Source organism: Neolamprologus multifasciatus, chromosome 4 (genome assembly GCF_963576455.1).
Source record: "Neolamprologus multifasciatus chromosome 4, fNeoMul1.2, whole genome shotgun sequence".
Taxonomy (NCBI): Eukaryota; Metazoa; Chordata; class Actinopteri; order Cichliformes; family Cichlidae; genus Neolamprologus; species Neolamprologus multifasciatus.
In genome coordinates, this window is record NC_140442.1 from 7,010,379 (window position 1) to 7,027,510 (window position 17,132).

General features: G+C 40.4%; 1 protein-coding gene and 1 long non-coding RNA gene across 5 annotated transcripts in view; both read left to right on the plus strand.

Annotated features, from left to right (window-relative positions):
- LOC146519663 (uncharacterized) overlaps positions 1 to 10,656 on the plus strand; it is a 37,306-nt gene extending 26,650 nt beyond the window's left edge. The window contains exon 2 of the long non-coding RNA XR_014873746.1: positions 11 to 10,656. This is a non-coding gene — a long non-coding RNA (uncharacterized LOC146519663). The remainder of the gene's footprint in view (positions 1 to 10) is intronic.
- asic2 (acid-sensing (proton-gated) ion channel 2) overlaps positions 1 to 17,132 on the plus strand; it is a 422,593-nt gene that overhangs the window by 332,414 nt on the left and 73,047 nt on the right. The gene's annotated exons all lie outside the window — the stretch shown is intronic.

Below are 17,132 nucleotides of genomic sequence, written 5' to 3' on the forward strand. Positions count from 1 at the left end.
AAAATAGGAGTCTCACCGGAGATGCTGCATCAATGCTTAAAGACATTACTTTGAAGGGAAGATCAAATTGAAAGCAGCTCTGATTTCTGCTTTTATGGGCAGTTTTGATCATCTCTGGTGGCTTGATCGTATTCGGATAGGAAACTCAACAGATTACCAAAAGGTGGAATGCACCCTGCTGTCTAAAATATTCCAGTTTGCTGTGGCATTAAGGATTTATCTCCTGGCGTCCACTAACCCCAAATTCCTCCATTAGATTCTGAAGCCTGACTGAGCTTCAGAAAATATGCTCCCAGCGCTTCAGAGTGCAGTGGCAGTGCAGGAAATGATGGGTGGTGATCTGGCTGCCACACAGTCATGGAAACCCATGTCATGAATCTCCCAAGGTGCAGTTTTTTGTGCTGATGTTGCTTCTTGAGTCAGTTTGAAAGTTGGTAGTAAGTGTTGCCACCAAGGACAAAATTATTTTTACACACTGTGTGCTTCAGGACACAGCAATCTCTGACTGTGAGCTTATGTGGCATAGCACTTCATGGGTGAGCTGTTGTTGCTCCTAGGTATTTCCACATCACAATAACAGCCCAATTACAGCTGACAGAGGCAACTCTGGATGGACAGAAATTTGAAAAACTGACTTATTGTAAAGAGGCCATCCTAAGACAGTACCGCTGAGCTCTTCAATTTGATCCACTTCATTGTAAGTTGTCATATATTTATCATTTAGACTGTCCTGGCTTTTATGGGCCTGCCAATGATGTGGCTGAGGCAGCTGAGCGCAGAGATTTAGAACAGAATCGAGTATCTCTGATGAAGTTTGACAAAAAAGGATGGAAATAAAGTTCACTCACCTATCTGCTGCAAGAAATGTTTTCCCTGTGATTAGTATGTGACTGCTTTTTTAACGGGCTTCTTCTTTGTTCTGAAAATTAACATGTGAGACAGAATTCACAAGCGTACAAGTGCACAAAATTATTTAGCGTTTGCTTGTTTGTTTTGGTATTTGTGCCCGCTTCCAAGTGTGGGTGTTCTTTGGACACTGATGGTGTGCACTGGTATGCATGAGAGTCTCTGTACTCTGTTTACTTTATTACTGGCTGCCTCAGTTGGAAGCGCAGCACTCGGTTGAAAGCAGAGGTCAGGGGCTGCTACACCTGGATGGACCACTGCGGATAAGCTGGTGGAAGTCATTTTAAGACCAGAATGCAATCCCCCTGCCTATCATCACATTTGAACAGGCAGAGGAACAGCAGAAGAAAATCGGAGACATAAAAAAAAATTGTCTTATTAAGAATCTGGCCTGCTTCTGACCTCACCAATCAGCTTGGGGTTATTAAGTGTTGCGATCTCATCTCCTTAAAAGTTTGCAGTTTGCTTCAAGTCAAAGGGAGTTGTTTTTGTTGGTAAAATGCTGAGAGCAGAGCCGATAAGCTTCAATTCTCCCAGACTAACAGGTCAGCACTCTGAAACTAGGCAGCCCATCTTAACTTTTTATTTGGCTGAGATTGGCACGGCTGTTTTACTGTCTCTTTTTTTTCCCCGCATTGAGTGTGCGTGCAAAGGCTGTCCCCCGGCAGACCTGTTAAACCATTATCGGTCCTGTCTAGGCTTTTATGTTTGTCCACAGAACAAGACCAGCATGCCTCTGGGACAAAACTGCTGACTGCCACAAGCTGACAACCTCAACCTAAAAGCTTATCGCCCTCACTCTTCAGGCAGGGATTATGCAAATTAGAGACTCAGGTAAAGCATCAAATGGTCGGTGGTTTTCAGGACATCTGACAGTACTGTGTGCAATCTGCACGGTAACCATAATTTCTGATGTCACAATACTGACAATATCAGCTTTGGACTTATTTTCAGGAATTTTGTATAACTATTTAATACAATTTTTTTCACCAGGTTCATCTTCTCCTACAAAAAAATCAGAAGGCTTTAATTTTTCTGATAAATGCTCAACATTTTTGGCAAAGGGATTCTTGCAAAGCATTGTGCGAGAGCTCGTATGAAATGCATTCTCTGTGTTTCTGGACAAAAGCGACAAAAATCAAGGCTAACAAATGAACTCAAGTAAAACTATACAGAAATGCAAAAACTCAAAGAGAAGAGAAAATGGTCTCAGAGATGAAGGATTCACCAGAATACCAGGGAGAGGTGGGCTTTATCGATCTAGAGAAGCCAGCTGCCTCTGGTTTCTTGATTAGCCCCAAATCCAGCCAACCAGCAAACCTAAAAGACACACACACAAAAACAAAAGACATGAGCTCTGGAAGAAGACAGCAGCTGCCACCGAGTTAAAATTGCCTGCTAAGCTTATCTGGCGTCAGAGGCAACGGAAAGTGATCATTCTTAAAGATTTCATGCTTTAAAACTGCCTATGCTGATTGAATTAAAGCTCGACACAGTTCTTACATCAGCCATCAGCCACTGTTCTCCTCTTATGAGCTCGCTGTGTCCTCTCATCTGTTTCTGTAGCATCATAAAAATCCCACACCAGGCTACAATAGAACAGAATATTATAGACTCTCCAGTAATAGATTTGAAAAAATAAATAAATACATAAAAATTCAACAACATAATTGCGTGCTCCATGAAAATCCATCAGACCATCTGCTTTCATTTGGATACTCAATCAAGCAGGCAGTGAAATGTTAACTAATCTCCATGAAGTGAACAGTTTAAACTCTCCAGTCTGCGTCTTCAGTCTGGTTTTCCAGTTGATGGTGATATTAAATAGATTAGCTCCACCAAGTAGCAGTTGTGAGTTCGTTTGGATGCAGAGTGATTTATTTTATTTTGTATTTACTCATTTGTTTTCCTTTTGATTTCTTAATATAGTACAGAATGCATATTCCAGCCAGCCTATCCCAGCTGTCATTCAGTTGATGCAACCTGGACAGCATCCAGAGCTCACACACACACACTCACAACTGCAGTCAATTTTGAATAACCAGTTTTCTTGACATACATTTTTTGGACTTAAGCAGGTTTAACAACAGAGAACAGGGAGAATGTGGAAAATCTACACACAAACCCTAACCCTAACCCTAACCGTACGGAAATCAGCAAAATAGAAAATTTGAATTCCTGTTGAAAATTCATACGCCCTGCAGTGAGATGTGTTCTTAATATTCTTTCGAGTTGAGTTAAGTCATCTCGACTCTGCTGGACCTGAATTTAGGTGAGGAGTAGTACTGAATTTTTAAAATGTAGAGATCAGCCCTTGGATGCCCTGCTGTTCCAGCTCCAGCCACATCCCATCCCCTGCTGCTGGACTTATATCCTCAAGCTGGTGTTCTACCTAATACCTGCCCGAATTGTGGAAACACCAATTTAACAAAGTTTACTTCTGTTTTCATGAAGTCTCCCCGTTGTTTCAGATTCTCATACTTTATGCATCATTTTTAGAAAACATTCCTCTTTAATCTCCTCTTAGAGGAAGAGACAATCCCTCCTAATCAAGGATTTACAAATTTCACACGGCCTCATCCGTGTCAGGAGATTCTCCTCAGCTCCTCCTTTCCACACCTCCGCATTTTTTTTTTACCACCGACATCCTTTTCACGCTTCTGGCTAGTTGCATTCAAACTGACAATTTCCTTCATCTTTATCATTTTTGCACACAGGACCAGAAATATTCAATCTTGGCTGGAGAAAATGAAGTTATCTTTTTTTTCCAGATAAGCTTTGTAATGACCTCATTGATTTGAGGTATGTTTGTAAGAGTAATAAAGGAAATGATGAAATGTGAAATTAAGCCTGCGAGGATGCCTTGCAGAAACGCTTCACCATATTACAAGATATTGATTTTGTATACACAATAAAATGAAATGAAATGAAGAAGGAAGTTAACAGCTGCACTGTATAACCAAAAAAATCATTGATTTGTTTGTTGTGTCGTAAATATGAGGGCATTAATGACGAGGCCCCCGTTTAAAAGCTCCAGCAGTAAAACCGGAAGCATGACAATCCCCAAATGGCTTCTCAACAACAACAAGGCAAAAATGTTAAGAGATCAAGAGAAAGATCTGACTGCTTCGCTCCAGGCTGCAGCATGAATTTTACAAGACAAAGGCAGCCACTCTAAATATACACAACTTTAGATGAAGCCTTCAGATACTGGTTCAAAGCCCAGGTCTCCTCTCATGCTGGGGTTAAGGGGCTTTGAATGCATTCTCTTAGACAGCAATTACACCAACACCCCCTAAAGGCTCAACCAGTACGAGATTAAGGTTAAAGTGAGGAGATCAGGTTAGATTAAAAAAAAGAAAGAAAAGGAAAAATGCCGTCTCAAAGAACAAACTTAGGACCAGAGTCCCACTGCACATAACTGTACAGTAAGAATCCTTAAAGATGAATTCAGCTGTTAATAAAAACCTGATTTGTGATCTGAATTGAGATGGATTCACGAACCTTCTGAAGGTCCAAAAAAAGGGGGGAAGGGCAACACTAAAACTTTGGTGTTTTATGCTGATGTCGGCATTGGAAATATGGAAATTCCCAACAATTAATATAGAAATCTAGTGTAGTGTATTAATGGGTTTGTGTTATATAATGTTGTATTGAAAAATAATGCTTTAAAGCACTCAAGCAAAGAAAGTGCTTATGTCCCCAAATTACTAATAAATTGCTTTAAAGTTTGGAGATGGAAACTAATCTAAAGCCTTTTCCTAATCTGTGTTACCCTGACCTTTAACCTATGACCTTGAAGCATATAATAAACACGTGTACTTTGTTATCTTTACCCATATGATTGGAGCAGAATTGGCTGAAATCTTAGGCTTCTGTAAGCTGTGAGACATTAAGTCATGTTAATTCAGTCCGTCATTGTCGTATAGTGTCGTATTTAAAGAATTATGTTTACGTATTATGTTGGAACATGTATTGCACAGCTCTCTTCATGCCCTTTCATATGGTATGTTACTTGACATGGTTTGTTGAAATTTATTTTGACCTTGAGAACTAAGAAAGAAGGTCAAAATCAAGTCATGACCTGGTATATGACAGACATATCTGCGACCTGGTATTTGTTGCAAAGTTTAAAGAAGATCCATAAAAAATTGTGGGTAATGTAAAGTTTTTACTGATTGTCACATTCGGTGTGACCTCGACCCAATTTTCAGAAAATAAAAGTAACTCAAGCTGCTATCGATATCTGCCAACACACAAAAGCTGAAAATGACATCGTGAAAACTGTGGAGGCTAAAGTGCTAACAAACAAACAGAACCGATCACATAAAAATGCTTCCATTGTAAGCCTCAACAAGGAATCCTATTTATTCAATGTGCCCCCTTAATTTCCGATGAGGTTGGATTTTTTACATTTCTTACAGCGGGTTTATTTATGTGTGCTACTTTTTTCTCATCAGATTGTTATTAGCTAATTACTGTTTGGTCTAATCAGGTCAGAGCCCTGCAGTAGGCTATTGTCATGGCTCTCTGGTCTGTGAGTCAATACCCCAATTACACTAACCTAAGCCTGAATAGCTCTGATTACAAAGTGCATCATTAGTATCATAATAGAAAGCTGTTTTTTCCCCACTTTCTTTAACAAGAAAGCTGGGCCGAGAGGTGTATTGCAGGTTAGGATTATCCGTAGTGCTCATTTATCATTTCTTCTGTAGTTGCTTGCAGCAGTTCGCACATTTTCATTGACAGTTTGACTCAATGTGTATATAAAATAATGTCAGAAAAGATGTCAAAGATTCCCACACTTTAAGCTTTTCAAATAGTTTTTGTCTCTTAAAGAAGCTACTTTAAATAGTGCACAAAGGACGGCATCAGCTTGTATTAGACAAGCTGAAACTGTCACGTTGTTTTGTATTTAGGCTTTACCAAGTAATACATCATACATGTAGCTAATGTATGTGTACCACAAATGGGTCAACGAGACCTCTAACACATATATACGGTATACAGTTGACATGTACTGCTTTGCCTGAGTGTTTATAGTGTGTTTGGTAGGTTTATGTAGAGTGAAATGAAGAGTAGGGAAAAGACAGATTTTTTAAAAAAGTAGGTCAGGGGAGGTTTATGAGGAAATAAGCAAGCTGTATAAGTTGCGTGTCTTTTTCACATCAGTTTGAGTGCATCAAGTTTTGTCTTTATGCGACAGAATAGTGCCATTTGAAAAATCACCGAGGACAAGAGCAGAACCACTGACATCTTCAATATGAAAAAGGCTCAGCGCAAGAGAAAAAAAACAAAAGTATCCAACAAAACAGCAAATGTTAAGCTGCTGCAGGCTGCTCTGTGAAAATTCAACACGAAGCAGGTCATTTCAGGACAAGCCCCACCTATTTTGATTCTTTGCAGCGTTTTGGTCTGGATCGTGTTTCACCACAAACAAAGGAATTTGTTCTACTGTTTAACTGATTCTGTCGGAGGTTCATTTGTACCATTTTACACATGCTGTTGCATCTAAAATCAATGACGATGACTTTAGAAATTATTGATCAAAAAATGTGCTCACAAACCTCTTACGTGCACGTTCAGTGTGAATTTATTCTGAAAAGAAGTGAAAATTGTGCAAAGACGTCCTCCCGTGCTCCGGGAAACTCGGCCTTCGTGTGTTTCCTCTTTTCTGTTGCCTGCCAGCTAGAATCATCTCTCTTTTTGTCTTCTGACGCACTTTCCAAAGGTTTTTCTACAAACTTTTAACCTCTGCTGCTGAAAAAAAAATGACTCGAGCTACGTCTGATGGTTTAAAGTCATACCTCACGTTAAAAGCACGTGTTCGGTATCAGTATATTTCAGCAATGAAAAAAAGACATCCATATTCCTCTTGTCTTCTGACACATATTCAACTGACACAGGGGATAGGTAATGTTGATTAAACATGTGATTTTTACCACTTTTTTCATTTATGTAAGTCTAAGACTGGTAGAACTACCAACTTGTTGCTTATTTTACTGTTTTAAATCAGTGCAGACAGTGATTTGTGAAAATGGCAACACAAAACAGAAAAATTGTCCCTGAAGCCAAGTTCGTTCAAACGAGCAACAGTTACTGTAACACCGGAGAGTAGATTTTCTTGTCTTGCTGCTGCCAGCGTTTTCTTACTCTTTCAGGCTATGTGCCCAGTTGTTTTCTGATAAAAAGGAAGCTCTACTTTCTTTGTCCCCTCCACCCCTTACCCCCTTATCAAAAGGACACTAGCAATAAAACCAGTGGTCACAGGGTCCCACAAATAATTTAGTTGTCCCAAGGGGTGCAGTACTCATTATTCAGAAATACAGTGTTCCAGTTAAATTATTCAAGTTTGAGTAATTATTCACATTCCCCTTTCTTTCCCCTCATATTTTTTTTACAGCGCTTTAATAGTAATCAAAGTTATTTCCTCCCTCAGCTCTGATTAAAGTCTGCCCTGTGTTCATTCACAATAAAACAAGTAATTAGCTCTGCCAGATATTTTTAACATTTGTGCGTCAAATAAAGATGCAGCATCCTTTAGTGTGACCACAGCCTTTCTAATGCTTGTTTGGCATTGCAAGCAGGTTTTGGCTGTGTTTACAGAGGCTTATTATGATTATTTCTTGTTCATATTTCCTGGTTTATTCAGAGGTTTAGAAATCACGATGCAATTACTGCTTCAGGTTGGAGTGTATGCCTGTTTGTTCTTCAAACAGATGTGATGCAGCAATCTGTATGTAGAGAGTGGAAAGATGTAGTGCAGTCAGGAAATTCCTGCAGTGTTACTTGGAGCTGGAAGAGCGAAGAGAAAAACAGACCGGAAGCAGTGTTTAGTGTTATATGTTCAAAGATGATACTGTTTGTTGAAGCTTCTGGGAGCAAATTCCTCTTAATATACGAGGGGTTTCAGTCCAAATGTCTTCATAACTATACAGAAGAAGAAAAAATATCTGGCTTCTGGAAATTAATCGATCAATATTTGAAAAACACAGATGGTTCTGTGCTCACAAACGGCCAGTTAAGGTCTTAAGAAGGATAAAAATATACTTTCCAGCAGCGTTTTTAGGGGTTGGATTTACATCCAGGGCTGTTTTAAAAGAAATTCATATTTTTCCCCACATTTTCAATACAAGCTAACTTGGTAATTTACTAATAATTAATTGTTAGTCAACACTCAGTGTTAATGTATACAAGTTGTGTGTCTTCATCAAATGTCTCAGTGCTTAGATACAGAACTTTTCACTGTCACAAAAAGTGCAGACAAAAGTGACTGAGAGTTATTACTCTTCAGACATCACAGTCTCGGTGAAAAGTTGCTCGTTTCATTCATTTGCTGCATTGTTCCCTCATTTTTCTTCATATAAGCCTTCTCGCTCACTCATTCAGCAAATCCATATTACAGAAGACCATTTTGAGACACCAATCAATTTATCCTTGAACAAAACCCAACATTAATCTATGGACTCTAAAAATACTTTGAGTGCTGCAGCATGTTCATTAGTTATTTGACTCCATCTTGCACAGGGTTGGCCCTGGGACTGGCTATAGCTATAGTATCTTTATTTTGAATCTTTCACATTAATTCAATTCAATTCAATTTTATTTATATGGCGCCAAATCACAACAAATGTCGCCTCAAGGCGCTTCATAGATACAGAGAAAAGCCCAACAATCATATGACCCCCTATGCGCAAGCACTTTGGCGACAGTGGGAAGGAAAAACTCCCTTTTAACAGGAAGAAACCTCCGGCAGAACCAGGCTCAGGGAGGGGCGGGGCCATCTGCTGCGACCGGTTGGGGTGAGAGAAGGAAGACAGGATAAAAGACATGCTGTGGAACATTAACTTCCCAACTAGTGATACTTGCCAGATAATTCCAATAAAAATGCTCCAGAATGCACCAACACAAGAAAATGTCCCAGACTATAGTTCAGTGGCTTGAATTTGAGATCCGGCTATCTGTTTTGCCGTCTATCCAATTTTGAGTTCAAACAGCATCCAAATGGACAAGTAATTTAAAGAAAAATGGGGAAACTTGTTATTAAAGGCTCTGAAGATGCTTTGAAGAGGCCAATTTCATCATCATTAAATAGCAGATTTTAACATGTGCAGATATTGACCCCGTGGCCGTTGGCAGAATTGCAGTGTTTGCTACTTCAGGTTACCTCTAATTTTTTCAGGACAGAGGTTGCAGCTTCAAACTGTGATATACAGTCAGTGAACTGCTGTGTTTGTCATGCATGATATCCACACCAGTTATTTTGCTTTTGCCCGGTGAGAGTAAGTTACATCACTTTAGGTCCTCTTAAATTAATGATATCATTGATGTAATTATGGGTTTTTGGTATTACTAGTGCCCATGTAGCCTCCAGTTTCTCTTTTAATAACAAGCATGTTAAAAACTGGTGAAAAAACGTGATTTTTCTTCTCACTAACTGCATCATTCTTCTTTGGCTCTCGGAGGAGGCGGATGCACTTTTTCTCCTCTCCCTTATCTTCCCTGCTTATGTCCTTGTCTAGTCTCGTGTTTTTTTTGTATTTTCCCTGGAACATTCTCTCACAGTCTGTTCTCTAAAACCTAAAAGAGGAATTATGGATTGGATCAACTGGTCCCTAAATGCAATTGACACCCCTTTCTCAACGAGAAGTTTGGGCTTGGGTGAGCCTGAGTGCTGAAGATATCTACCTATTCGGAACCATGGTAACAGGGTTCTGGCGGATCGGAGCTGGCTTGGCCCTGACTTATCGAAGAATTAAGAAAGCGGAACCGGCTGTTCAAACCCCCACAAGGCTGCCCGCTGGGATTGGAATGATGGGAGAGGTGTGAGTTTCTCAAAATGGGCTCATTGAGTCAGCACGGATAAGATCTTGGAGAGGCTACGGCTGCTGTGAATACTCAGAATAAGATCTCTGACTGCAGACTGGATACATCTCGGAAGGGCTAGCCCGGAATAACATCTCTGGGCGCAAAATTGGATGACATCTCGGGGAGGCACACTGTCGTGAGTTCTCAGAAATTGGCTCCTTGAGCACAAGAAATGACAACATCACAGAGCACAAGTATGGCGAAGCTCGCGGCTCTCCAACGGGAGGTTGAGAGACCAGTGTTGGACTGTAGAACTGCTTTGAAATTCATATGAGCTGTTCGCACTAAAGTAAAAAATAACATCACTTATGCGGATACCCCTTCAGCGCCAGCTGCAAGGCCGGAGCTAAACAAAACACCCTGATAACGACTGTGTTTAGTCTGTTCCTTCCCATTCCATGCAAGGCCACCTGGGTTGGCTGGAAGACTGTTTACTTCGCCTGGCAGGGCGAAGGACACTGTCTCAGCTGAACTATCGACATGCACACACATACATATACTGATACTGATACGCACTCACCGACACATCACCCTCCCTACCCCGGATCCAACGCCACCTCCAACGCTTACCTCCCCTCTGATGTGGACATCGGGTCAGCTGGAGGCTCAGTCGAAAGATTGCAGCGGTCCCAGATCAGATGTACACACTGGAACTCTTTCCCATGTTGCTTGTCTGTGTTTATTGTGCTATGGTGTGTTGATATCTGTGCATTCCTGTATTATCCTTTTGTGTTACACATTTCGATGTTTTTTTCCTCGCTACCTAGCCTGACCTGTCACCCCAATGTGATGTTTGTGTATTGTATGTACGGTCGGCAAGGTCTGTCATCTCGGTTGTGGGCAAAAGACCTGCAACTGACAAATAAAGGCTATCTCATCATCTCATCATCAGAGAAATATATTGGACCTTTTAGATGAGTTTCAGAGCTCAGGCAGTGATACTGATCGATATTGCTGTACATTTACAAATCCTTGTACAGTGTATATAAAATAGAATAAAGTCCATGACATTTTGTGTACTTCAGCTACTTGTATTTTGTATCTGATGACTTAAAATCTATCATAACAGAAAATGATATGAAGAAAGTTGCATCCTTTTATGACAGTTAAAATGAAGTAAATGATCTGCTGCTCTCATATCAACAAGTAAAAAGTGTCACGGAGGCATTGATTTATCCCTGTGGTAATTTATGAGGCAATAGAGGACAGTGGTGTGTCCATATTTCATCTATAATTAGGATCATCCATCTACTTTTCTATTTAAAAGGAGCCTAACTGTTTTTTAAAAATATAAATATATCTGAAGGATCAGTAATATTTCACCAGCTGATCTTGACAGTGCTATAGTTATTGGTTGCATTGAAGTTGTTCAATGTCAAACATGAGTGGGGTTTCTTTTTCAGTCTTCCTTGGGTGTGTCCTTGTGGTTGTAATTGGACCTCACCAGGAGCAAAATCTTCCCTTTTATTCCCTGTCATTACAGTTTGACTACAAATACAATTCCTCTCAGAAATGTCATTGGGGATTAGGGCTTAGTCTTACTCAGACGTTATTAGGTTTCCATCCTCTGCTCTGGGCAGCGGAGCTTTTCTCTCTGGCTGAAAAAAGTCTAGACTCATCCGTTGTCGCATCCTGAAGAACAGTAAATGGCTCTACGGGGTCTCGGGGTTGCTCTGTCATGTCTTTCCATTTCTCTTGGTGTCAATAATGGGTGGACCTTATGCCATGGCCATTTGTGGTAGAACAGGAGACCTCCTCCTCCTTCTCCTTTTTTTTTAATGGGAGTATCTAAAGATGCTGGCTGTCAGATTCTAATCCAGCACGACTAACAGCCAGCTCCCCTCACTCGCATAGACTACACTCCCAGTTCTCCCCTCTCAGGTAGTTGCTGCTTGCTGGGCTTATTGCTACCTCTGTTAAGCCTTAGCAGCATTCTCTCCAGCTGAAGCAGCAACCGCCTGGAACACAGATAAAGACAATCGATGGATAGATATCCGTGGTTTGCTGCAGGTGCCGAATGAAACGGGGTAGGTTGTTTATAATGTAATCTCACTAGGGATAAAAGCATTTAATTGTGAGCCGGGTTACGAGCACAGTCAAATGAATAAAGATCAGTACTTGAAGCATCCATTTGCATCTTGATTCCTGAAAGACAGGGTGAGAAAACACTGAATCAGAATCAGAAACTTTATTGTCATTGTCACAGGTACAACGAAATGAAGTATGGTCCCCGATCATTGCATCATCCCTAGCAATATCAAAATATAAATAAAACAATAAAATTCAATAAATAAAATACATAGATAAAATACTAATAAGACGTAACAGTAAACATTCACATACATTCCCACATACATGCTTCAGACCGTGCATAGATTAACACAAGAGTGCCGTGATGGACATTTTTTTTGTAGCATTCAGATGTGTTATTGCAGTTGGATAACAGCTGTGTTTGAGTCTATTAGTCCTTGCGCTGATTGCCCTGTACCGTCTGCCTGAGGGCAACAGTTCAAACAGGGAGTGGCCAGGATGTGAGGTGTCTTTTATGATGTAAAAGACACCTCACATCACATTGCATCAAATCACATCACAGTAATTCATGGAGAGGATGTGAGGATTACCACAATTATATCACGTTCCCCCTGTGGCTGGGTTGTAAAACCCTGCTGTTCTGTAATGAAGACCACAGAGATACCATAAATGTGCCCTGATTAATAACCTGGCTAATGGGTTAAACAGAGATGATTTCACTCTGACCTGTGAGAGCTCACACTAGTTAATCACCTGTGGGATTCCACTGGTCATGAGTCAAATGGATTCACATCACATTTAACAATAAAAATCTAACAAATGGATTTAGTCAACTTGGGGGGTGAACAGTATGGAAGCCACATTTACATTATACACATGGTGCTTTAAATTAAATTTTCCTCTCTCCATTAATCCCTTACAAGCTCATTTTTCTATTTCTTATTCATACCGAAGTGTCTTTGATTCATTCTCCCCCCCCTAGCCTCACTGTAACCATCCTTCAGACTCTCCCTTTGTATTCCTGATTATCCCATCCCATTCACCCTCCTGCTGATCCTCTACTTCTATGCAAAAGGAATAGAGCAATTTCTCTGGAGAAGTACTCCATATGTTCTACGAGTTATTTATCAATATGCCATCAGCAACATGGTAACTTTAAGATCCTTTCCCATTTGATTTTTTTCCACCAGAGGTACACTTGGACTTAAAAACTGCTCGGCAACCAGTGGATTGTTAAGTTCTCATAGTTTTTTTCAGATATGTTAAACTTTGCGCTGGGGGGAGCAAAGTTTTGTGTGCTTCTTAGAAAGCCCGACAGCATCAGCAGGGACCGGGAAAGTGTGCCATGAAGAATTGATCTGTGTTGGACAGAAGATGAAAGAGGTGAAGCATAAAGGAGCGACGAAAGACTTCTAATTAAATTGGACAGATAAAGGGAGGATGAAAAGCTGCACGAGTGTGCTGGAAAAAGGTTGGACTGTTTGAATACAGCTGTACTTCCACCGTGAGGTAGTGCGGATCGTAAGAGACGACCATGAATTTGACGGTGGTTTGATGTTTCAAAGAACCAGCTGACTGTGATTACAAAGCTCTTCCCTCCTTGAGTATTTTTTCATTATTTTTGATGGGGAAAAAAAATATAATTGTCAGTAAAAAGTCCACCAAACCAACCAAGTATCCCCCCCCCCCTCTTTCCAGCTGTATCAGCCCTATTCCAGTGGTTTACAGGAAACATGATGCAAAGAGTCTGTTCAGTGCTGTTCTTTGGTAACCGGCCTAAGAAAATGAATGAAACGTCTTCACTAAAGCGGCAATTGTACCCTACAGTGCAGTGATAGTGTAATCCAGCAAACAAGCTTTTTCGCTTCAGAGAAGCTTCTGTCTGCCGGCCCCTGTTAAAATACACGGTTGAAATAAAACGTTTTTGATTGGTCAAAGTAAACACAAGCTGGAGCTTGATGGGGAATATTTCTACTTGAACCGTTTCTTGTTTTAAGGGAATTTTCTACAGTTGCAATCCGTACATATGCTCTTCAGTTAGCGGAGTTAAATATGTTACACATCAGTTCATTTTTATTTCAATCATTTCAAACATGTGCCTTCACAATCATTACAAAATATCATTCCATTATTTGTTTGAAAAGGAGGAGGCAGAAGTATTATTTGTCCCTACCACCTCAAGTTGTTCATATTGTTCATTATAAACATGTTTCCTCATCATTCCCTGTGTTTTGTGAAGTGTCTGAAGACTTAGGATTATGTTCATGTTCATAGGAGAGTTTTGTGTGGATATCTGTCTTGCCCTTAAATAACCCAAGTGAAAGCTGATCTATATTCTTTGTACTGAGTCAAGCAACTTTCCAGCATGTTTTCGCCTCAGTTGGGGTTATGAATTGTCACTGATTCTTTTTCTGTTGATTCTGACTGGACTTTATGGTGCAGAAAAGTTTGTCTGAAGCCAAGGGTCCCTGCCAGAAACAATGGATTGCTTCCTTCAGGCTAAGAGTAAATTGCTGCCTCAGGTTAAGGGGTTTTAGTTCTTTTCTTTGTGAGCGGCAGTAAAGTGGAGCATGAGATCAGTAAGATGGGGCAGAGGTGGAAGCTTTACTGGTTGGTTTATGTTCTAACCCTACCTTTGGCCATGAGCTTTGGGTAGTGACCTGAGAGACAGGGTGTGGAATTCATATGTGGGGTAAAAAGCTGCTCTTCTTTCGTAAAAGGAGAAGAGAAAAGCTGTGGGTTTTTGGGCATATTTAGCTGGTAGGAGGCATCGGGGAACACACAGATTGCGCTGGAATGATAGTGTATCTCATCTGGCCCGGGAACGCCTCCGGATCTCCCCTGGAGGAGCTGAAAAACTTTGCTGGAGACCAAACTTGAAAGAAGCAGGGAGGGGGGGAAAAGGCTGTTAAAAGTCAGGTATGAGTCAGAAAATTATTTTTTTAAAATAATACTGCGCCCTACATGAGACCGGAAAGTCTGAATAATTTATTTTTTCTTTTAGGTGCTGATTTATGTTCACCTTTGTGGGGAAAACCTGATCGTTGCAGCAAAACATTTTGGGTTTTATCTAATTTAGTCTTTAGTTAGCATTGACGTGAACATGTATGACTCATCTGCGCTGTTAAATTCACTGAATAAGGTTATCAGAATAAGAAAAAAATGCCCTATTCACAGGAAAAGTAGCCCAAATATGGTGTTTCAGTCTTCTTCATCTTCATCTTCACGCTTTCAAATCTCTTGAAAGCGTGGCACTCATCTCCATTTCAGTCAGAAAATGCCAAAGGGCCAAGTAAGGAAAGATGGTAGACTCTCCAACATGCAGATAGCTGAAGATAGAGGGTGATGTTGTAAGTGAACAGGTCAGCTAATGACTTCAGTTACAAACTTAATGACGAGCTGTCTGAATACCGTTATTAAAAGTTTCATGCTGAAAGGTCAGTTTTTTGTGCACTCTGACTTTCCCCTTGTTATCTTCCCCGACGTACCAATAATTCGACTCGTTTTGATAGCATTTCTTTCTTTTTGGGTTCTATATTTAGTTTCACTTCCTCCTCAAAGAATAAATTCTTTGAGGATTTTTATCCAGTATTCATTCTTCAGTGTTACTCACCCTTCAAGTGCTTCTCCCTCTCCTCCAAGACATCATCGCTTGCTTGTCATCCGCATTTTTCTTTTCATTTAAAGATACAGAGTGTGTCGGGCATACCGTCTCTCTCTCACACTGGGACTGTTTCCTAGTTGCTGGAGCAAATATTGAGATGAAATGGAGGGTCGCAGGCAGATGTGGAGGGGGGACGGCGAGATAAGGCAAGAGTGAGACTTTGGGGAGAGAGGAGAATGGGAAAAGATAAAATGAAGGATGAAGAGGGAAATTAACATGAAACAGAGTGGAAAAAGTGTCTCCAAGGTCAGCTCAGCAAACGGTGTTAAAGGGATATAAGATTTTTTCTTTTTCGGGGTTTCACAGCTGCAGTGCTCCAGTCAAAACAGGAAGAATAGACAATTTTTCTGCCTTATTTTTCTTTGAAAAGGAAAGATCTCATTTTATGGTAAAGACTAGTAATCAGACCTTTCTTTAAAATTCCCACTGTTGTTTCACCAAGATATGGTCAAACTGCCTCGTCTCTTTTGCTGGATTACATTTTTTAAGGCGGCAGTCTCATGGCAAAACAGCTTCATTACTGAGATACAAAGAGCTGTTTTCATACGCTGTTTGCTGCAGGTTTGTGTTCAGGTCTCTGCAATTGATAATTTGCAGTATCACTACTGGACTATTATTTATCTGCCAGCTGTAATTCGTTGGCAAGACCACAGAGCCTGGCAAGGAACACTAAGGTTACCAAATAGATTTAATTAAAAATAAAATCAAAAATAAAGATGTTTACACAAAGTTTATTTGTAGCTCTGCACTGAGCCCGGCTCAGACCAATCAAGTGTGCGTCTTTCCCATCCAGTCAGACGTTGGGAAGTTCTAGATTTATTCAGGCACTGAAAAAGTAACAGTACTGTTTGCATGTTGTGATTTGCAGAGCAGCTTGCCTTCTCGTTGTGTGCATCAGAGCCAGATATCAGGCACAGAATAAATTGTGAGGGCTCAGATTGCACACACCGCCTCACTGCTTATGACAAATCACATCCTCAAACACAAAACCTGATTCGATTCTAGTTTTTGTGTATAACTCAACTTCGGTGTGGTTTGCAAACCTCTGGACTTCGGCGACACCCATCTCCCAAGTTGACCGCTGAAAACGTCTCTACTAAAGATCCTGTATTCTTCAATGCTGTTTTTTTTTGCTGAAAAAATGCTGAAAGTCAGTTTTTCTGAGTAATTTTGGACAGTAGTACCTACAAAATATGCTTTAGATCAAGTGTGTCTCTCAGGTTTTTAGTATTTTCCTAAAATTTCGGTGCTTTGGGAGTTGCTGAATTAATGTGTTGGTTTTATTTATATCTAGGATATAGGATTGTGTTTTGCAAATTGTTTCCTCTCAGCCATCACACCCCGTTCTGCATACATAAACGTCTGGCTAAAGCATGCAAATGTGTGTATTTATATAGAGCCTGTTTTCTGAGTAAACTTTGATGCTAAGCTGTTCTCGTCTTCACCAGCACTTCATCGTCTGTTGTCTCAGATTCTGAATTGTTTTGCCTTTTCAAATACAAATCTCACCGAACTCCAAAACGTTCTTATTTGAATCTTTCAAAACATTGACAAGAGAAGAGGAGATGTTTATAAAGTAGTGACGAAGACAGCGGTGGAGTGGTTGACAGTGTAGACAGTAGCCTCGGGCAGCAGCATCACACCAACAGTTCAGCGTAAGAAG